Source organism: Melanerpes formicivorus, unplaced genomic scaffold (genome assembly GCF_026170545.1).
Source record: "Melanerpes formicivorus ecotype bairdi unplaced genomic scaffold, bMelFor1.0.p_v2 SCAF_3, whole genome shotgun sequence".
Classification (NCBI taxonomy): Eukaryota; Metazoa; Chordata; class Aves; order Piciformes; family Picidae; genus Melanerpes; species Melanerpes formicivorus.
This window is the reverse complement of record NW_027142355.1, coordinates 33100506-33123012: the sequence shown is the minus strand read 5'-3', so window position 1 is coordinate 33123012 and position 22507 is coordinate 33100506. Positions and strand designations below refer to the sequence as shown.

Here is a 22507-nt window from a genome sequence, read left to right as displayed (position 1 = left end):
GGAACTGGCTGACAGACCACACCCAGAGGGTGGTGGTAAACAGCTCTTTTTCAAACTGGCAGTGTGTCACACGTCTGGTTCCTCATGGATCAATATGAGGCCTGATGTTTAATATCTTTATAAGTGATATGGATAATGGGATCGATTGCACCAAATTAAGTCTGATGATGACACCAAACTAAGCAGCAAGTGGATACTTCAGAAGGGAGAGCCACCCTTCAAGAAGACCTGGATGGACTGGAAAACCAGGCTAACAAGAATCTGCTGAAGTTCAAGGATAAGTGTAAGGTCTTGCACCAGGAGTGCAGTGCAGGCTGGGATCTACCTGGCTGGAAAGCAGCTCTGTGGAAAGGGACCTGGGGGTCCTGGTGGAAAACAAGCTCAAAATGAGTGAAGAGTGTACTGTGGCAGCAAACAAAGCCAACAGGATATTGGTCTGCATCAACAAAGGCATCACTAGCAGAGATAATGAAGTATTTATCCCACTCTACTCAGTGCTTGTCAGGCCACACCCAGAACTCTCTATTCAGTTTTGTTCTGTGCTACACACACACACACAAATATTTAGACAATCTGGAGAGGTTTCAGAGAAGGGCCAATAATATGATAAAAGGACTGAGAAGCCTGTATATAAGGAGAGACTAAGAAAAATCAGTTTGTTCATCCTTGAGAAAAGAAGGCAAGGGGACACGTTGTGACCATATTCCAGTATTTAAAAGGTGGCTACAAAGAAGATGGAGTCTCCCTTTTTACAAGGACTTGTGGAAAAGACAAGGGGTAATGGGTGTAAGTTACTCCTAGGAAGAGTGCAATTAGGCACAAGACGAAAATTTTTCACAAGAACAATCAGCCATTGCAATAATCTCCCTAGAGAAGGTATGGAGTCCCCAACACTGGGCACTCTTACGATTCAGCTGGGCAGGGTGCTGGGCCATCTTATCTGAACTGTGCTATTCTCACTGTGGTGGTTTGAGCCTTAACTGGAGTTTAAGAGCTCAGATGATAGCAAACTGAGAATTCCTCCCCTGCCCCCCTCCTGCCCCCCTTTCCCTGATAAGGAAGAGGAGAGAAAGAAAAAGGGGTAGGGGAAAGGGAAGGAGGTGAATCTACAAATAAAGGAAAATAATCTGGAATTGGTTTGGAAGTAGGAGAAGTAAATTATATATTTATATCAGTATTGGAGGGTGGGGTGGAGGTTACAAGGGTGAGGGATAAGGATAAATAGGAAAGTGTACAAAATGCACCCACAAAAGTTGGATCAAACTATCTTTGAGGTCCCTTCCAACCCAGTGCTGTACGGTTCTATGATTCAAGTTCCCATCAGGAATGCCTCCTGCTGTAATTTTTTTCCCAGAGGCTGTGTCTTCTAAATACAAACTGCAAATATTGGTATGCTGTAGATAAAGAAACTCATATATTTTTTTGAAAGAACATTTACTTGGCAGTAAAAATTGCAGAAAAGAAAGAATAAAACAGGAGAGCAAACCTCAGTGATGAAATCAAACAAACATTACTGATTCTAGGCTCTTTGGAAAAAAAATGGAAGAGAAATAGAACTTCCTTTGACAAGGACAGCAAAGACTTGAAAACGATAACAGCAAGTCTGCTGTCAAGATAATTTTATTACCATAATTGATAAGTCTGCTCTATGAGATCATAGCCTGTTTGAGGATTTTTGTCTCAGAGTTGCTCGCAGCAATGCATCTCATTCAGCCCCTCAGCCTCGCTGATGCACCAAGATTGACCCTGTGTCTTGGAAATGTGCTCACTATCAGTCAAGCCTGTCCACATTAATGTAGACAACTTTTATTTATCATAGCAATATACTTTATTTATGTTTATTTCATGTTGCCTCCTCTAGTTGAGCTTTGGACTCAGATTGACCCAGATGTTTATATACTGTACATGGAGTTACTGTTACTTTTGTGGCTAACATCAACTGAAGAGCAGACCTGAAGACAGCTGGGGCCAGGCTACATGGGGGAAAAAAGCCACCACAACAACAAAAAGCCCAGAACAGACATATCATATTGCAGTTAAATCCAGACACATTATTTACAACATCTCAAACAATATTTTTACACCTCAAGGCATTTATAATAATTATTTAATACAGAAGGTGTATTATTTTAACCCCTGGTTATAACAGATTTGACAGCTTGTATTATGGCTATCCTGGGACCTGCCTCAGTGTTGAGAGGTGGTATGACAAAACCACAGCCAGTAACACCAATTTGTAAAACCAGGAGGTTTTATTTGTCTCCAATTATTCATTTAGGATATCTTCACAGACATGCCTTAGTGTTCATGGAAAATAGCTATGTGAGAGCAAGCCTTGTAGGTGTTGGCTGACCCTTCCTGCTTGGTGTGATGCAAGAGTGGGAAGATGTGAGAAAGATGTGTTAAAGAGGAGTAAGAAATGTTCAGTGCTTTCTTTTTGAGAAGGTTTCACAGTGTTCAGTCTGTGAGAAACCTGCCTCCTGCTCTTTCCAAATCATGGATATAACAGGACGACTACTGGCAAACAACAATTGAGCTGTAAGGATTTACCTGTTGGCAGATAAACTGTGCTACCTAATTGCATGAATGCTCCTTCTCCGTTACAAGTGAGAAGGAAAATTTGCTAGGTGAAATTATGAAGATGGTTTGTATTAGAAACAAATATTTTATTTTACTGAGCCTCATCTCAATTGTACTTACACAAAATGGCAAATGTGACCTTTGTAATGATTTAAGCTAATGGATTTTTGTTCCACTTATGTATTAGGTGACATACACACATGCAGCCAGCCACTGCAGTGGCAAATGGCAGCCTATGGAAACTAGCTATGAAAATTCAATTGCTGGTGATCATCTGCCCATATTTTGTATTCAGTTGACCTTGTGTCAAAAAACCTAAGAAGGAGGGGGTATACTTTGAAATTTGAAACTGTAGAGCTTTTACAGTTTGTATAGGAGTTCTTGTCCATAACCTGAATTGTACGCAGATTCAGGGACACAGACAATGTAAGTAGAGTCTGGAGAACACAAATATGATAGCCTTTATTGAGCTCCGTCTGTGCAGTTGTGGTAGTGGGAAAAGTTCAATTCTCCCCACACACACAAACCACAGCTAACTCAGTCAGAGAAGCAAAATGGCTAAGAGCTGTATTTTTACAAGCAGAATGAAAGGCAATGGATATACACAATATGCAGTATTTACAGTATATACAAAAATATACAGGATAGAACGTAACACAGAAAATGTCTGTCTCCCCCCTGCTGGAGGAGGGTCCCCCCAAAACTCCCTTTTTCCCCTTCCTCTTTTTTTCCCCAAAAAGGGTTAGAGAGAAAAGTAGTTATAAAGGGAGGTTTTTGTTAGTTCAAAGTGTATGTTAAGGCAAGAAAAGAATTAATTTCTTATCTCATTAATCCAAGCTCCGCACCAAGCACAGAAGAGAGAAAAACAGCTGTCCAGACCAAGATTGAAACAGACTCAGACTGCCCAGACTGAACTAAAACTAAAACCCCTTAAAGTTACGTTGCTACCAATCTACCAATGAAATTAGTTTAGAATTGTCTTTTGTTTTCCTTTTTACACCAAAACATTCAGCTAGAGTGTTTCAGTAGCTGTCCTTTCTTGAAGGCACAGCCTAAAACTGTCACATCAGTGTATGGGCTACAATGTCAAGCATTTTGGGGTTTTTTTTTGCCTTTTTTCCCCCCTTCTTACTTTTTCTTTTTTCCTTTTGAACTCTTTTTCTTGACCATATTAGGAGGTTTATCGCTACAGGCTGGCAGATGGCTATTTGTAGATCTGAAGTGGCTTTTCTATTTTATTTTTTCACTCTGGGATGTTTCTATATATTTATTAGTTATTGGTTTGAAAAGTTCTTGAAGCAGCTAGTGTTGTGCTTTTGGAAATAGCTTAGCCTGCTCAGGCTCAAGTCCTTCCTTTGAACAAGGGCTGATGTGGTGCATGACTACGGCTTGAGTGACAGCTTTAGGCTTCACAGATGGACAGGATCTGTAACAGAAATAAAAAGAGAAAGTAGAAAAAAATGAAGACATTTCACTGCTACAGCACTTCTCTTATGTGAAACTCTAGGGGCTGGATTCCATGCCTCCCCACATTGGGTGCACTGAAGTTACACCAGTGAAAATTGTCAAGCACATGGAATTTGCTTCCTGCTCTCAGTGCAGCAGTACTGTGCATTACCAGACTTATGAAAGAGGATTTTCTTTTCCTCTCTTAAAGATGAGAAATGGTACAAGTGCATGGACTTTCCCTCATTAAATGAGCACTGAGAAAGGCTTGAAAATATACATATAGTCATCTACTGACCTGGGAGTCTTCTCCAACTCTAATTTCTGTGATTGAGGAGACAAAGGGTATAGACAATACTGACTTGTGCCTGGGGCACAAAGAATCTTGGAGCTGATCACCTCTTCCAGCAAAATGTCGGTATAAAAGGTTTTCCAATACTTCTCACTTGCAATTCTGACACTTGAAATTCAGGTGTTTCTCTGAACCCTGGCTGATGTTGCTGATAATATTTATTATCACAAATGTCAAGATACTGTCCCAGCTGCTTTAGTATTGACCTTTTGTTATGTGACCTTCCACAAGATTATTAGTCTGCAGCAGTTTGTGATACTTCAGAACATCCAGCATGAGCTTCCTGCAGTGACAGGGCAGTAAATGATTAGAAATCCTCTATCTGCAGGAGCCATATGGAGGTATTACAAGGATCCATAATGCAACTCTTTTCTGGAGTTGCTTTTGTTCTGTTTGTGGGGTTTTGGGTGGTTTGTCTGTTTGTTTGTTGTTTTTGTTTGTTTGAGGGTTTTTTTAATTTCTTTTTTTTCCTTCCAGTTGTTGGTTGGTTGGTTTGTTTTGGTTTGGGGTTCTTTGCTGTTTAATCTTTGATCTAAGCAGCTTGGGGCTTGGGATGCCTTTCTGACAGGTTTTTGGCAATTATATTCCAGTATTTGCAACCTGGGTAACTCAGGTACAGAAGGTTATAAACCTGTCCCTGGAGACACTGGACACATTCAGACACCCCTTTCAAATCAAATGGGATGTAGGATCTCTTTCACTGCCCACTTGACTCCAGACAACGTTACTGGTTCCCTGGTTGATTCTGCTTTGCAAAGATTCAGATACCCCTTGAATACTGCTTTGAAAATTCACAGTATCACAGTATCACTGAGGTTGGAAGAGATCTCAAAGATCATCAAGTCCAACCTGTCACCACAGACCTCATGACTAGACCATGGCACCAAGTGCCACATCCAATCCCCTCTTCAACACCTCCAGGGATGGTGACTCCACCACCTCCCTGGGCAGCCCATTTCAATGATTAATGACTCTCTCAGTGAAGAACTTTCTCCTCACCTCAAGCCTAAACTTCCCCTGGTGCAGCTTGAGACTGTGTCCCCTTGTTCTGTTGCTGGTTGCCTGGGAGAAGAGACCAACCCCTTCCTGGCTACAACCTCCTTTCAGGTAGTTGTAGAGAGCAATGAGGTCACCCCTGAGCCTGCTCTTCTCCAGGCTAAACAATCCCAGCTCCCTCAGCCTCTCCTCATAGGGCTTGTGCTCAAGGCCTCTCCCCAGCCTTGTTGCCCTTCTCTGGACACGTTCAAGTGGCTCGATGTTCTTCTTAAACTGAGCAAAGACCAGGCATGGGGAAATAAAAATGCTTCTTTGATAATTGTGTCTTAAAATACTGTTTAACAGTGTGGTGAAGAACTTGAGAATCTACCTCCTGTCAGCTTTTCTCTGAGACAAGCATCTACATCTTGGCAAAGCCGATGCTGAGCCCACTGTCCACCTGGGTAACATTTTAACTCGAGTTTGCTTCACATGGGTTTCTGTAATAAAGCAAAGCAGAAGCTTTGGAGGACAAAACAGACTTAGTAACTAGGACATTTCTTCATCTCTATTTGATTTCCTCATGTCCCAGCAACAGGATACACTCTCCTGTTGCTAACACTGACTGGCTGTAATGGATGTTTTCACCTGTCTTTTATGGAGTCTTGTCAGGTGCAACAAATATCTTATAATCAGGACAAGCCCAAGAGACATCTATGATTTTGTGGCAATTCCTTAATTCTAACCATTATCAAAGCCTCAGTAACTGTGTCTCTCTCTATATATATGTATAATTTTAAATTATTTTTGATTTTGACAAGCTAATACAATCTACCCTGTTCCTTCAGCTCATCTACTTTTAGTATGGGATTATCATGTTCCAATGAAATTGTTAACCATTAATAAGCACTGTGCTGAAATATTAACCCATTTTGTCTCTCCAGGGCATTGTAATCAACAGATTCAGCAGGAGTTAAAATGTATGTGTGGAGGGCACTACATAGCACGCCGAGCTATGACTTAAAACACCAGTTCTTTTCATATATAATATGTAATTGGAACAAGAATTAGAGATAGTGTTTAGTGATCTCTCACAGGAAGATGTAAAAAGCATTTCTGCTGCAGCACTATCAATTGTTCTATTCTGCTGTCCCAGAAGAGGTCTAAGTTATAAAGGAAATACTGTAATGAACTTCCCAGGTAGATGTACTAACCTGGAAAAGAACTCCCACCAGTGGGCATTATGCATATCTCCCTAGTTACATCTCTTGTATGCTTCTGCACAAACAACAATCTTCTTGCCCTAAACTGCCATTTGCAGGAAAACTTTAGCATGCATGATACCTGAACCTTCAGTTGAGATTCTGCATTTCACATAATCATTGCAGTAGTGGCTATTAAAAAAAACCAACAAACACCTCTTTTGTCAAGAAATCAAAATGCACCACAGCACTCTTCCAACAGTCAAAAGGTTCTAGTACTGGAGAATCAATATTGGAGATACTGAGAGAATCGGAGAACTTCCAGTATTGTGTGCATGATATTAATTTCTCTCCCAAAGTCTCCCCTAAGGTATAAATCAAAATCAGAATACCTGATATGTTAGCTGCATCATTTTATTAGGGTTTGTGTTGTTTTAGAGGATGGTGGCTATTAATACATAGCTTTAGCAGTCTCTGTGTACCTCTAGGCTGCTTTTTGTCTGATTCTTTGCAATAAGTGGATGAGGTGAACATCCTAGGAGTGATAAAACAGCGCTACAAAAAGCCTCTCTCTTGCCTGCCATCTTCCATCTGTACAAGTTAGTGGGGCAGTCAGATAAACCTGCAAAAGAATGAGGTAACTCATAAGGGAAATCACAGTTTGAAAGTTTTTTTGTCTTTTATTCACTTGACAGTGCTGTAGATGTGTTCAGACACCATTATTTCTGTAATCTCCATGACACACAGGTCTGATAATTAAAAGAGATATCTTGCCCTTAACCTCTCATTTTCACAGTGCGTGTGTTAACATGAAGCATTACCCAATTGCTAAGTCTAAGTATTGATTGTTTCAAGCTGTACATGGCCTAATATTGTTTTCCTTGTGGGCAGACTGATGTATTTGTCTGCAACAAAGGACAACAGATGTGCATCTTTTCTTCAGAGCTCAGAGATTAATTTTAAGAAGAAAACTGGACAAAATTACTTTTGCTGTTGTTAGGCAGTTTCTTTCTTCCTTTCCTGTTTTCTCTCGCTGAGGGGACCAGTTCTAACGCACCTTGCCACATCAAAGGCAGGGAGCAGCTGCTTCCACGGAGGAGCAAGCATGTGCTTTGTAGAATAAAGGAATCTTGGGCACTTTTTATTAAAAACTGCATTTTACAACCGAAACACAATCTGCAGATGGACCAGCTGATATGGCTATTTTGCTGGTTGTTAAAGAGTTTATACTACATTAAATCGACTCCCATGGGTTTAATTTTTCAGTGCTGTTACAACCACCAACCTTTCTTATTGAGAAGGTCAATAGGCACAATGTGAAGTCTTGTAAATCATTGCCTTGCTATTTTTGTAATATACAATGTGACCCTTCTCACACACCTTAAAAATTATAAACCAGAGCACATACTATATATCAAACAAATAAATCAGCTACTATAAATACAGTCTTCCTTTTGGTTCTGGACAGATTAATTCTACTGCATTTCATATGTTTTAAATTGTTTTTGGCTTCACAGGCAAGATCTGCTTTTGTATTCAGCAAGCAGAGACCCTGGATTTAATCTATTTAAAAAGCTTAATAGGGCCGAAGTGACCCTGAAAGCATATTTTAAAATGATTCCACTGAAAGCTTTAATTACTGTAAACATTAAATAAATGAAGTGATTATACTGTAAAAAAAAGTAAATGTGGTCAGCTGATAGAAACTTTTAACATGACATTTTGAAAAGGAGAAAAAGCAAGTGAGAAATAGACATAAGGGTGACCTGATAACCTATTCAGTGCTCCAGCGATGTGTTTTTCCTCAGGTGTCTTTACTAGCCATGTTCCTCCTGCAGCCTGAAAGACTTGATATAACATCCAGGGAAACTGAGTCATGGGGTAATTTGTTTTCTAACAGGAAACTGTGGTTTTATAAAGAGAAATTTATTTTTATCAGGAGACTATTTAATCACCTACAGAGCAAAGCAGGATATTTTTGCCTCGTATTTTTGTCTGGTTTCCTTCATGCCTATTGCTCCTTGTATTAAACTATACCTTGGGTCCATGCCTACAATCCTCCTGCATCAGTCAATAAGTGAGAAATAGATATCCTTGGTCATGCTTAGTATCCCAGCACTTTTCTTAGTGCTTATAGTTTCTGTCTCCACTGTTGAAGAAAAAGGTATTGAAAAGAGACATAGTTTCATAGTTTCATTCAGGGTTGGAAGGGACCACAAGGATCATTTAGTTCCAACCCCCCTGCCATGGCCAGGGACACCCCACACTAGATCAGGCTGGCCAGAGCCTCATCCAGCCTGGGCTTAAACACCCCCAGGGACGGGGCCTCGACCACCTCCCTGGACAACTCATTCCAGGGCTTCACCACTCTCATGGTGAAGAACCTCCTCCTCACATCTAGCCTGAATCTCCCCACCTCCAGCTTCATTCCATTCCCCCTAGTGTTATCACTACCTGAGATCCTGAGAAGTCCTTCCCCAGCCTTCCTGTAGCCCCCCTTCAGATACTGGAAGGCCACAATGAGGTCACCTCGGAGCCTTCTCTTCTGCAGATTGAACAGCCCCAACTCCTTCAGTCTGCCCTCATAGGAGAGGTGCTCCAGCCCTCTGATCATCCTTGTGGCCCTTCTCTGGACACGTTCCAGCACCTCCACATCCCTCTTGTAATAGGGACTCCAGAACTGGACACAGTACTCCAGGTGGGGTCTCACCAGGGCTGAGTAGAGGGGGAGGATCACCTCCCTCGACCTGCTAGCCACATTTCTCCTGATACAGCCCAGGATCTGATTGGCTTTGCGGGCTGCAAGTGCACATTGAGAGCTCATGTTGAGCTTTTTGTCCACCAGCAAAAAAGGAACATATATAAGAAAGATAAATGATCAGAATTAAGGTGATGTAGCTTTTTAAAAGAGCAGGCTGCAAAAGCTCTGAGACCTGTTGAGACTATGTGTTTCTGCTGCATGAGGCACTTCTCAAATACCCTTCAGATATTGTCTACAGAGGAGTGACTTTGGCCTTGAGCACTAGAATTTGGGTGTAGAAAAGAAGGAGATGTATTTTATGCACGTGCATGAGTATGTATGTGCAGTGTCCATCTTGTAGGTGCCTTTTGCAATCCATGTTGTGGAGCTGAAAAAATGGTGAGATGTCTTTCAAATTTCAGTTGGGTGAGTGTCTTACAAAGGCTTCATATATGTGTACCTGTGATGAGCATATCATCCTGCAACTAGTTTTGCCAAAAGTTTAAAGTGAGAATTTGCCTGTTTCCTATTTATATGTTTTTGTCTATCTCATCATATCTTCATCATCATCTTGTTTTGATGATTCTTTTCTTCATCCTTCTTCTATCTTCTCTATAATTTTATAGTGTGTGAAAATGGAGTAAATATTTTTTCCATGTTATAATAAACATTCTTTCTTCATGTTTATTGTGTTTTTTGAGGACTTGGAGAGACACTGCTCTAACTGCAAGTCAAGCAATAATCTGATGCAAAGCAAAACTGAGGTGGTTGGGCCAGCAATAGCCCTATAGGGCCCAAGCCATATGAGAAATTTGTTATCGCCCTCAGTGAAAGAAATGAGATTTGAAATAGAGTTCTTCCTGTATTGTAGAAGGCCAGCCAAAATCTGACATGACATAAAATACTTTCCCATGAGAAACATAACATGGTTATTGCTATAGATTCTGTCTAAGCTGACAGCCAAGTTGTGATCTGTGTAATTCCCTGATACAGACTCATGTTATTTTTTTATTCTATTTTATTTTAGTTTTGGCAAGTTATCACTGATACTGTCCTAAAAAAACAACACAACCAAACCACAAAACCAACCCCAAACAAACACACACCGACAAAAAAAACCCAAACAACAAAACCCCCAAACAAACAAAAAAGCAAACAAGTTGTTGTGCAATTATGATTACAGAAAAAAACAATTTTTGCTTCTTTTGTGATCCATTTGGTGGAAAGGCCAAAAAGTTTGAATTCAGGGTGTCGAGATCAAGCCATATCTGATTGAATTCAAACTGTGATTCTGTGTGATTTTGGCCCTTCCACCAAATGAACCACAATGAAGCAGTAATTGTTTTCCCCTAACTCCTGGATATTCTAGTCATTTTAATTCATGAAAAACATCTGTATGCTCACATTTACTTTCTTCAGGTAGCAAAATCTCTTTGATTCAGACATCTAAGAGCTTTTCCTCTTCCTTTTATTCCACCTCTTTGGGGAGTTTCCCCAAAAGAACTGTCAGATCACTCCTTCAATTTCTAGCATTTTCTCTACAGTTCTTCCAAATATGTAAAGTAGACCTGGTTCTCAATCTGATTTATATCCTGTATTACATCTCAGAATATGTTTAGAGGCTGAAGATGTAATACAAAATGCTGGGACTCCATGAGTTACAGTGTGTAATATAGATATGGAAAATGTTGTCACATTCTAAAATAAACATTTTAAACAATTAAAAATAATATAAATAAAATTTCACTGAATACTTTACTGAATGCACACAGTGGAAAGTAAGGCATAACACCAAATATTCTTGGTCAACAACATCATTGGAAATGCTTCTGGAATGTAAATGCAAATAGTGTGATGTTGGGACAAAGCTCCTTTTCTTTTTTTCCTCCTGTGACAGTCTCAGTATAATACATACAACACATGGCAGCATTTGTTGTATGAATCAAAAAGGAAAGAAGGATTAGGCACTTAAAAGTACCACTGTATTTTCCATTTGACAGTGTAAGAGTTTTGGTTGCATTCATAGGAGACAGAAAAAGGTATTGTGAGAAGACAGGGACACAATATAAATACCATGATGGGAAATGGCCTTCCTACGGCCATATGCACCACACCTGCAGAACTGGGCAGCCTTCCCTCTGGTTTGTTTTATTCCTTTTTTTGTTTGGTTGGTTTTGGTTTTACTATGTTTGGGGGATTTTTTTGTGTTTGGGTTTGTTTTCTTGGGGGTGGTTTTTGTTATTGGTGGGGTTTTTTTGTTGGCTTTTTATTCCTTTTTGAGGAACACTCCCTCCCACCCCTCCAAACAAAGAAACCCATTAGCACAGCCCTGAGATCTTTTAAGCTTCTGCTCCAAAAAAAGTTAGTCTCAAATATTTTGTTTTAGTGTAAAAATAGTCAATGACATAGAATCATAGATTCAACAAGGTTGGAAAAGACCTCAAAGATCATCAAGCCCAACCTACTAGTTTCAAATCTAACATTAGTAGTTGGGGACTTGGGCAGGAATACATTATAAAATATAACTATAGCAGGCCACAATAGAAAAAATTATTTCACGTATTAGAGGTTTATGAATGACTTTTTCTGCCAATTTTGACAATATTGTATCCACGTAATATTTAACACATTCCAACAAGCCAGTATATTTCAGTTGTCACACACACAAATGTAGAATACGTGAATAGTTAGTATGGCAACAAAACCTGAGATAAGTTTTTTTGGTAACATAAAGAGGAAAATCAAGACTGGATCATATAGAATAGAATAGAATAGAATAGAATAGAATAGAATAGAATAGAATAGAATAGAATAGAATAGAATAGAATAGAATAGAATAGAATAGAAATAATAGACCAGGTTGGAAGAGACCTTCAAGATCATTGTGTCCAACTCATCAACCAATCCAACCCACCCAACCAACTAAATCATGGCACCAAGCACCCCATCAAGTCTCCTCCTGAACACCTCCAATGGTGGTGACTCCACCACCTCCTTGGGCAGCCCATTCCAATGGGCAATCACTCTCTCTGTATAGAACTTCTTGCTAACATCCAACCTAAACCTCCCCTGGTGTAGCCTGAGACTGTGTCCTCTTGTTCTGGTACTGGCTGCCTGGGAGAAGAGACCAACATCCGCCTGTCTACAACCTCCCTTCAGGTAGTTGTAGACAGCAATAAGGTCACCCCTGAGTCTCCTCTCCAGGCTAAGCAACCCCAGCTCCCTCAGTCTCTCCTCATAGGGCTTGTGTTCCAAACCCCTCACCAACTTTGTTGCCCTTCCCTGGACTCATTCCAGCAAGTCAACATCCTTCCTAAACTGAGGGGCCCAGAACTGGACACAGTACTCGAGGTGCGGCCTAACCAGTGCAGTGTACAGGGGCAGAATGACCTCCCTGCTCCTGCTGGCCACACTGTTCTTGATGCAGGCCAGGATGCCATTGGCCCTCTTGGCTGCCAATTAATTAATCTTTATCAAATCTCCTTCAAAACTGTGTTTCATATAATGAAATACAGATGTTTTATATGGTAGAAAAATACTTCACTGACAATGAAATATTCACAGTCCAGCAGTCATGTAAGTCGTTGTGCTTTTGACTGTCTTAACTTCATGAGTTTTAGATATCATCAATAATTACATGGTATAGTCATTTATTTTACTATGTTAAAGAATATGAAGTTGGCTTTGAATGACATTAGCAAGCCTGAAAGCTTGTTCAAGCTTTCAAAATATTAAAACGCTCAGTTCTTCCAGTTTAAAAATAGAATTTCAAGAACATTAGGGTTTTCTATTAAAAGTGGTATTCTAATATATACAGTGATGTTACTAGATAATGATGTAATTTAAAATGTAGTTCAGCATCTGAACTAACCTGCCCTCTCTAATCCGTGGTTCAAAGGATGTTGGATGTTAAAAGAATTCTGCTAGCTGAAGCAATGTCATATTGATTGAGTGTAATAGTCTTTTCGGAAGCTTCTCAGATGTTTAATCAAAACGGAAGCCCGCAAGGGCAGAGGAAGTTCTGCCCTGTTGATTGTGAAGACCGTGGCAAGATCTCTCCACTAATCCAGACAATCATTCACAACCTGCATTTTATGTGGATGTCTGAAATGGTATCATGCTGAAAAAATCCTGATTATCCATTCTTTGATTTCCACTCCAGGCATTTACAGGTATCAGTGGTGCAGGGCGTGGAGTAGCTGTGGCAAGGTGTGGGGCCAGGGACACTGCAGAGTTGTGTCTCTGTCTCTTCATACATATTACCTTTCCTCCCTCCATCCTCTTTCTGTTGCTTGCACTCCTAAAGACATACATTACTCGCTGAATAATGCTTGTGAGGTTTTGTCATCTTGTACTTTCTCATCCCTTGAGGAAATTGGCTTTCCTGTGAACATCTGTCTTCCATCTGCATCTGGATGAACAGAAGCTTGAGGGGGTTGGAGTGAGGACTCCTCTCCCTCCTACAGCATTTCGCAGTTTTAGGGTGGGCCTGTTGGTCTTTGTTCAACAGAACATTTTGCTTTACTGAATTTTGCACTGTGTTGTCAGGACCATGTGTTTTGGTGAGGGTTACTGCTAGATATAGCTGTACTGCAAGAGCACCTGCGTACAGCCAGATATAGCTGTACACCTAGATATGGGTGGATCTACGTACAACTGGTGTTCTGATAGCCTTCTCACACAGAGACCTCCTGCTGCAGAAGAGTTGCTTGAATATGAACATTGCTAGTGCTATCACTCCACATGACCACAGTTACCATGGAAGATCATGAGATGCAAGGTGAGAGCCAAACTAGGCCCCAAGATATACTTGCTTTTATCAAGAATAGGAACAACACTTCCCATGGCAGCCAAGAGTAAATAAGAAACCAAAGCATCTGGTGAAAATTTGGCTTCGTATATTCAGCTGGATGGTGGCAGCTACCAGCAAGACAGTGCTGCTACTATCTAGGTTACTGTAAGTCAAAGACAGCCTCTGGGAAAATGCATACCAAGGGACCCTTGGCATGGAGGCTGGTTTGTGCGCCTTTTGCTTGGTGGTTATCATGGTGAGCTTGCTGCTCCTTTTTTGTTCAGCTATCCCTCCTGTAAATTTTAAGAGTCTAGTTTAAAACAAGAGGCTTCAATTAGAGTGTGTAAAGAGTGGATCAGGAAACTATGATTCTCAGACATGCCAGACAGCTGCAACCTTTGGTGACTCTCAAGGAGGTGTCACCACATGCAGGAGATTATTATCCTCGAAACCCAGCTACCTACTTACTGCATTGGGCTTGGGTTTTGATGCTTCATCTAGGAAACCAGAGTTAAATCAATATGGCCTTTAAATATGACACTTTGTTTCAGTTTTATCTTCCATGAGACAATAATACATTTGCCAGCAGTATTTGAAATACAGTCAGGAAACAACTCCTCAATACACAATGAGCTTCATCAGTGCATAACGTATATATAATCACAATAATATAACATTAAAGGGCACTTGCTATTTTAAATTGCTCTGATACTGATTTATTTCCTTTTTCTTGGGTATGATATGCATTGACAGTGTATGCATGTGTCCATCAACATGCCCTTGAGAAAGAAAATAATATGTGAAGCTAATTTTTTATTTTCTGATAAACTTCATAACACTTTTCTCAGAGGCCATCCTTTGGGTGGATTTCAAATTTACCTTGTGTGTGGGAAATGACCTTATAACCTATGTGTGACAGTTGTTTGGGCTTTAAGTGTCCTTTATGGCTGGTAACATTAGGGCACTACTCACTCATATTTGTGTGTTACTATAGAAAGAGAAGGAAAATTAGAAGGAAAAAGATTATTCTTCTATATTTAATTGTGGGGTCTTGTTTTTGCCCCATGTTGCTCAGAAGTGTGGCCAGCAGGTCGAGGGAGGTGATCCTCCCCCTCTATTCAGCTCTGGTGAGACCCCAGCTGGAGTACTGTGTCCAGTTCTGGAGTCCCTATTACAAGAGGGATGTGGAGGTGCTGGAACGTGTCCAGAGAAGGGCCACAAGGATGATCAGAGGGCTGGAGCACCTCTCCTATGAGGACAGACTGAAGGAGTTGGGGCTGTTCAGTCTGCAGAAGAGAAGGCTCCGAGGTGACCTCATTGTGGCCTTCCAGTATCTGAAGGGGGCCTACAGGAAGGCTGGGGAAGGACTTCTCAGGATCTCAGGTAGTGATAGGACTAGGGGGAATGGAATGAAGCTGGAGGTGGGGGGATTCGGGCTGGATGTGAGGAGGAGGTTCTTCACCGTGAGAGTGGTGAAGCCCTGGAATGGATTGTCCAGGGAGGTGGTCGAGGCCCCATCCCTGGAGGTGTTTAAGAGCAGGCTGGATGAGGCTCTGACCAGCCTGATCTAGTGTGGGGTGTCCCTGCCCATGGCAGGGGGGTTGGAACTAGATGATCCTTGTGGTCCCTTCCAACCCTGAATGATACTATGATACTATGATACTAAGTGTCCTTATGGCTGGCAACATTAGGACACTGCTCACAGATATTTGTGTGTTACTATAGAAAGAGAAGGAAAATTAGAAGGAAAAAGATTATTCTTCTATATTTAATTGTGGTGTCTTGTTTTTGCCCCATGTTGCTCAGAAGTATCTTGAAATCAGATAGGTTTGCTTTTAATCTGCAAAACCAAAATCAATGATTTTTTTTCTCTTTAGCTGGCTCTCGTGTTCAGTGCTTTGGAACAGGCAGCTTTCATTTCCAAAAACCAGTTTGCCAGCCCTCTAATTGGCTTCTGTTTAAAGGAATATTTCTATGCAGAACCTGCTGCCTGTGTGAAAAATAGGGAGGTAAATTGATTTCCATGTAGAGTTCAAGGAAAGCTGTCAGAAGAGGAAGAAACACATAGCTGGCATTAGCCTTCTAAAGAATTCCTCTACTGGGAATCAGAGAAAGAGCTAAACTTAGATGAGTTTACTAATAAGGTTAATTTTAAAATTATTCTAAAGGATTGTTATTACCATTATTATGAGATAGGTTTCATGTAACTATTCCTATTTTCAATCTCAAATGCCATCAGTAATGACACTTTCTATGAGAATGATATTCATTATAGTGCCCTGGGGCTCTGCACTCTCCTCACCTTCTTAATCTCTGAGTCTCTACTGGTTTTAATTCAATGTTAGGTACAATATGATTGTCCTTGCACCGGGCACGAGTCATTGCACACACCCTGGCTTTTCTGAAAGAAGCTGGGAGTCTGCCTTTGAAAATATACCTTTGGTTAAGATAGTGCCCACAACAATGAAACTGACAGACATTCACAAGCACCACCGATGTAATACTGGAAAGGATAATACTCCAAATCACAAATGGGGGCTTTGGCTGAAGGCAAGATGAAGTGAACCATCAGTATTCCTGGGATAATAGGGTAAACCAACAACTACTGCAATAGATGCTCCATATTATTAAAAGGTGTTGTGATAAGGTTTCATCTGTGAACACAAAGGCAGAATTATGCAGAGCAGGGATTTAATCTAATTTATTTTCCATGTCTTTTACTGACAAATAGCTAATGAAAATTACTCACATTTTCATTGTATCTTATCAAACATTACTAATGAAAAGTCCCACTGCTTTGCATGTATGTTGCATCATTTCATAAAATTTTCAGCAGTCTATGACTTACTAAATAAAGTTGTCACTCAAAGCCCTTTTCCCATCTGACTTGCAACAAATCAGAATGGACACCGAATTAATGCTGAATATTGTCTGTGTTTGATGAGGTCTCTGCAAGATCTCTGTACTGTCACCTTTAATGCACTCTGCTTGAGGGACTTATCAGATTTCTTATTGTTTCCCGGAAAAGATGAGATATTACAAATCTATCCCTGGCTTCATCTAATTTATGCTTTTGAAATGTGGTTGCTTTTTTTTTTTCAGGAGTGAAGAAAAATTTTTTAAATGGGGATATCCATCATTACCTTACAAGAATCCTCGTCAAAAGTGCTTGCAATAACATAAGTACTATGTTGTTTGGGTGTTTTTTTTTTTCTCTGTCTGAAAGAGTGTCACTGAAGGGTTATATTACTTGGTATTATAAGCAGTTGTCATAGGCTTAGGAAACAAAATAAAACTCAACTGAAAAGGACTGAGATTTTCTTCTGTCTTCTATGAATGCAAAAAGGCAAACCAACTGCAATATAGTATTTGCAACTTCATAGATTTGTATCTGCATTTCCATTTTGCATTTGTTAGAGAGCTTTATAATATAGTGAGACAGCAGTAATGCTGTATTCAGTTCCTTAAACATCTTCTTTATAAATTATTCATGCAATTTGTATGCACAAAACTTCCCCCTTCTTTGCTACTAAAATGAGTTTTTTGTGGTCAACGGGGAAAATGCCCAATGTTGGTTTTGAGGCTGTTCTTTTCTGCACAGTCACTGCCTTGTCCTGGCAGCAGAGGCAGAAGGCTGGACAGACCACCTACCTCCCATGAGCTGCTCCTCAGGCAGTGGATTCAAGCTCTAGCAACACCCCAAGAGCATTGACCTGGAGCTCAGATGTCATTTTTCCTGAAATGGAGTATCCTGGCCACATCTCCCACAGCAGATGATTTGCACATGGCTTAGGTGGTGTGAAAATTTGGGCAGAGAGAGAAATCGCAGTCCAGTGTCACACTTTCCTCTGGGTGGGTCCAAGAACTCAGCTGTTGCACAAGGAAAGGCGGCCACTTCCTTTGCCTGGGTTTTGTAGGACAAGGCTGGCATAGGTGCATGTTCAAACAGAAGGCTCAGCAGAGCCCAGAGGCATTTCCTTAATGTCCCCTCACTCCAAAGCACCTGCACCTCAGAGAAGGTTGAGGTTAAGAAGCGCTCTGTCTTTTGCACACCTATTTGCTAAGTTAGGCAAGTCTCAATGCAGTGTTTTGGATTTCTTGAATGCTGGTATGACTCAGCTGCATGTTGCTGGTCACCTGTGGGGAGGTGAGACCTGTCAGCAGCACATGGGAACATATCCCAGAGGCTGCCACTTAGCATGCTGCCACTCGTAGCTCCTTTTAGAGCTGTATTCTGTCTCCATTTATTTACAGTATCACAGCATCAGTAAGGTTGGAAGAGACCTCAAAGATCATCGAGTCCAGATTTAATCTTCCTGCACCACCCAACACCAATTTCTTAGATTATTTTATCATGCACTACTCTTTTTTTTCTTTTATAGCTTTCTCCTCCCCCATCTTTCCTGAATAACATCTGCCCTGGGTGTCTGGGTACATGAATTTCTTCCCTTCTATCTCATTCCCATTTACCACACAGAGTGAGAGAGCTGACTGTCACTGGGGTCTCAGAACTATACAAAACTGAACCATCAGCATTCATCAAGGAGAAGTTCCATATAAGAAGCCAGGATACTCTACTCTATTTCAGTAAAATGAGCTGTCTCCAATGAGATGGCTCTAAACAATAGCACTATTTTTTCTATGCTGTTGCATCCTGAAATGGTGCAGGACTATTCATTATATTTATTTACTTATTTATTTGAGGATTTGCAAAGCAAGGACAGTTAGGAACAAATACAGTGAAACCTTTCTAGCTCATAGTGCCACGGCACCTTTGCAGCATTGTGCCTGCTACTTACAAATCATTCCCCTCTCCCCTAAATGCTTGTGATGAAGCACAAGGTCTGTCCTAGGCTGCACAATTTTGAAGCATGTTAAAAGCACAGTGAAGTAAGCACAGAATTCATATTGCTGTGCATAGCTGGAATGAGCCGTAGCTGTAGTTTTAGGTCTGCCAGGTGTATGATACACTTTATCAAACATGGTGCTTTGGTTTAGGCTTTTTTACTTGGACAGCTTGCAACAGGAATCATAACTGGAGCTCTCAATTACAGCTGCATTCTAGAGCATAGGCAATCTCAGCTAATACTAAAAATACTGGATCACACAGGTCTTCTTGTTGGATAATACACACAAGGGGGTTTGTTAACCATCCTGAGTTTTGCCTCAAGCTGTGTAAGTGCCTTGCAGTAGATATTAGTTTCGTATGTTAATGTTTGTGTCATCAGATGTTCTTATTCACACTTTGGGGCTCTGTTAATTTGCACACTGTTCTTAGAAGTGTGGTTTCTATGTGTTCCTTGCAGTAAACATGCAGTATTCTTCCACTAATGAAGCCATCTTCATAAGTGGTGTTTGGTCGTATTTATTCAATGTTCAGAACTAGCCACTGCTTTGTTGGGGAAGTTTGTGTGCATTCAACACATGGTGATGTATGGTACCAGTGGATTTAAACAGAGCCATGTGATCCCTATAGGGAGATGTCCTGCCTAAGGAGGAAGAGGTGGCTGAAACGAGACAGAAGTAGTGCTCAGTTGAGGAAGAGCTCAGCTGAGAAAATGCAAATGTTGGAAGCCTGGGCAAATTCTGTCTGCAGATGTGTGTCTGTGCCCATGTTGCTTTTGCCATACCTTCATAAAACAAAGAACTGTGAACCTGTAGCATGTCCATATAGTCAGCTTTGTCAACTCCACTGAAGGGACCAAACCCCCTTTTTTATTGCACTGTATGTGTGGAAATTAATCCACAGCCTTTGGATCAAAACAAACTACATAGGTCTGTTGGGAGACAAACCTGGGCACAGGTCAGAGTACACTGTGTGCCAGAGTCCTCAACCCAACAGGCTCATACAGATCTATGTGAATGCAAAACTGATGCACAACACTTAGCCAGGCACTAATATGGACAAAATCTGGAGAGCACTGAGGTTACTCCATGAGTAAGACAATAACCATTAGTCTTGAGGGCAAAAGGTCTAAGGATCAAAACAGTGCTACAGTTTATTAAAGCATAGGACACAGCTGTTAAGGAATTAAATTTTCTCTGAGTGGTGAGGGAGCTCTGCTTAGGCTGCATGTCTGTATGCATGTTCATAGTGTTGAAGGATGCCAACATTGTAGTGACTTTTTCATGAAGCTAAAGAAGCTTTGGACTACATGGATCTAATGAGCAGCTAAACAGGAAATAACTGTCTGGTGGTCCATGTATCACAGTATCACAATATATTAGAGGTTGGAGATCATTGGGTCCAACCCCCCTGCTAAAGCAAGGTTACTTAGGGTAGTCTGCACAGGAATGCATCCAGGTGGGTTTTGAAAGTCTCCAGAGTTGAGATTCCACAACCTCCCTGGGCAGCCTGTTCCAGTGCTCTGTCACCCTCACTGTAAAGAAGTTTCTCCTCATGTTCAAGTTTGATCCTGTTGTTCCTTGTCTTATTACTGTGCTCCACCAAAAAGAGCTTGTCCCTGTCGACTCGAGAGCTGTTAAATAAAATATTCAAGGGCCAAATATGCAGCTCTTCTGATTCATACTTGTCTACTGCTTTAAACTTCTTAAGTGGTACTTATTTATTGTTATAATAAAACAATATCTGTATAAGAAACAGCAGCAAGATTTCTTACCTTGATTTGTAGTTCTTCCATCACACCCTTTTGAAGTGTCTGACTTGGTCTGGAGATGTCTGCTTTCAGCAAATAAAACAACACTTGTACATGACTTGGTTTTCATGCAGTCTCTGAGGTAGAACTTGATCTGTATTTGATGTTGTTCTCACAAAAGAGAGGATTAGCATGCAGCAAAATGCAGGCACACAGAAAGCTGGACAAAGTTCAGATTTAATGTTTCCTTGTTTCTAATTTATTAACCTAGTACAGATGCACCTGCTTCTTTTCAGTAAAGTACTATTCTCTCCCCAGTTTTCCACTTGCAATGCCAGAGGCACAACAAGAATAGCTGTCTTGCCAAAATGTACACACTACCCACTGGTTGGGGAAGGCTGAGGAAATAAATCAGTCCCAATCTCACTGAAACACAGGTATATTACTGAACCCTATGGCAGCAACCGAAACCATTGGACTTTATTTTAGCATAATGTTTTGGCAGGAAAATGGACAAAACAGAGAGGACAAGAAATCATAGGACATTAATTCTTCACAGTTCTTCCATTTGTTCCCTGACTAATCTCAGTGAAGTTGCATCGACTATGGTTTTCAACCCTGGATCTATGCAGATCTCTCCAAACCACCACAAGCTCTGCTTTATACCTACATGGCCTCACATCAAATCTTAACTGTCCAAGATGTGCAGTTCAGACTTGCTGATAGAGTATGGACAGGCTAGTTCATCCTCCCCATCTCATCACTCATAAAAACACATCCTACTCTTGAGGGCTACTTGGAAAGAGAAATAAAAGACTACTTATTTTGTCAAGGAACATTAAGACAGGTGACTTATTTGGCAAATTATTTCTCTTTCTGTAGTTACTAATCACTAGATTAGAAATCTCTCCTTTGCATCTATCTACTATGTGTTCACTGAAAACCAACAAGGTAAAATCAAACTCAAATTTAAGGACTCCTCTCCCTATAGTATGGCTGAAGTTCAGCTGAAATTGCCAGCTTCCCTAGTTCCAAGTCTGAAGGTTTGACTTGGAGACTTTCTGTACCTGCGTGGAGATGGACCGTATCCCCACATACTGTGTTTGAGGAGGAAGAAATATGCAAGGAAAGTAAACCATAGGCTCTAAACCTTTCAGGGGATTTCATTTGGTTAACATCCTACCAATGTTTCAAATAGCAGCAAGAACTTTTGTGTGCTGGCCAGGGTCTTCTGGGGCAGAGACAACTTCATGGCCACCTTCCCCAGGTGGATTTGGGCCACTAGATCCCCACTTACTACCACCCTTGTAACTCCTTCCAATTTCACCACTTGGTGAACAGCATCTTCTTCCTGCACCAGATAAACTTGTTCAAAGATATCAGAACCAGCAAACAATTCAAGGCAGCTCTGCAGAGCACATGCTTTATGCTTTACCATTCATCAGATACTGCTCCTGTTAATGAAATTGCAACTCGTTCTGAGCTGGGATATGATCACTAAGCAAACTTACTGCAAAAATCAGTTTAAATATTTAGCTACTTTAGCTATTGGAGTAAGAACTCTGAACAATTAGTGAATCTGCATAATATTCTTGTGGGAGACAATACTTGATCTCTGGAATATATGGATGTCCTGGGCTGCTGTGGAATAAACACAACTTTCCTCTAACATTGTAACTAAAGAGTTTCTGAAAAATAACATCATAAACCATATTTAAAAAAAACACCAAAACCTTTACCCCAGGCTATTATAATGAAGAAAAAGTGTTCCAAATGTGAACTAATGAAGTACAAAGTAGTGAATATTTAATTTGTGTAATTTAC

General features: G+C 40.7%; 1 long non-coding RNA gene across 1 annotated transcript; it reads right to left on the bottom strand.

Annotated features, from left to right (window-relative positions):
- Window positions 1-3712: 3712 nt before the first annotated feature.
- Window positions 3713-20821, bottom strand: LOC137454570 (uncharacterized). The gene is made up of 2 exons (XR_010990647.1): window positions 20708-20821; window positions 3713-4006 (listed from the first exon to the last, which is right to left on the bottom strand). It is a non-coding gene; the product is annotated as an uncharacterized lncRNA (long non-coding RNA).
- Window positions 20822-22507: the final 1686 nt, after the last annotated feature.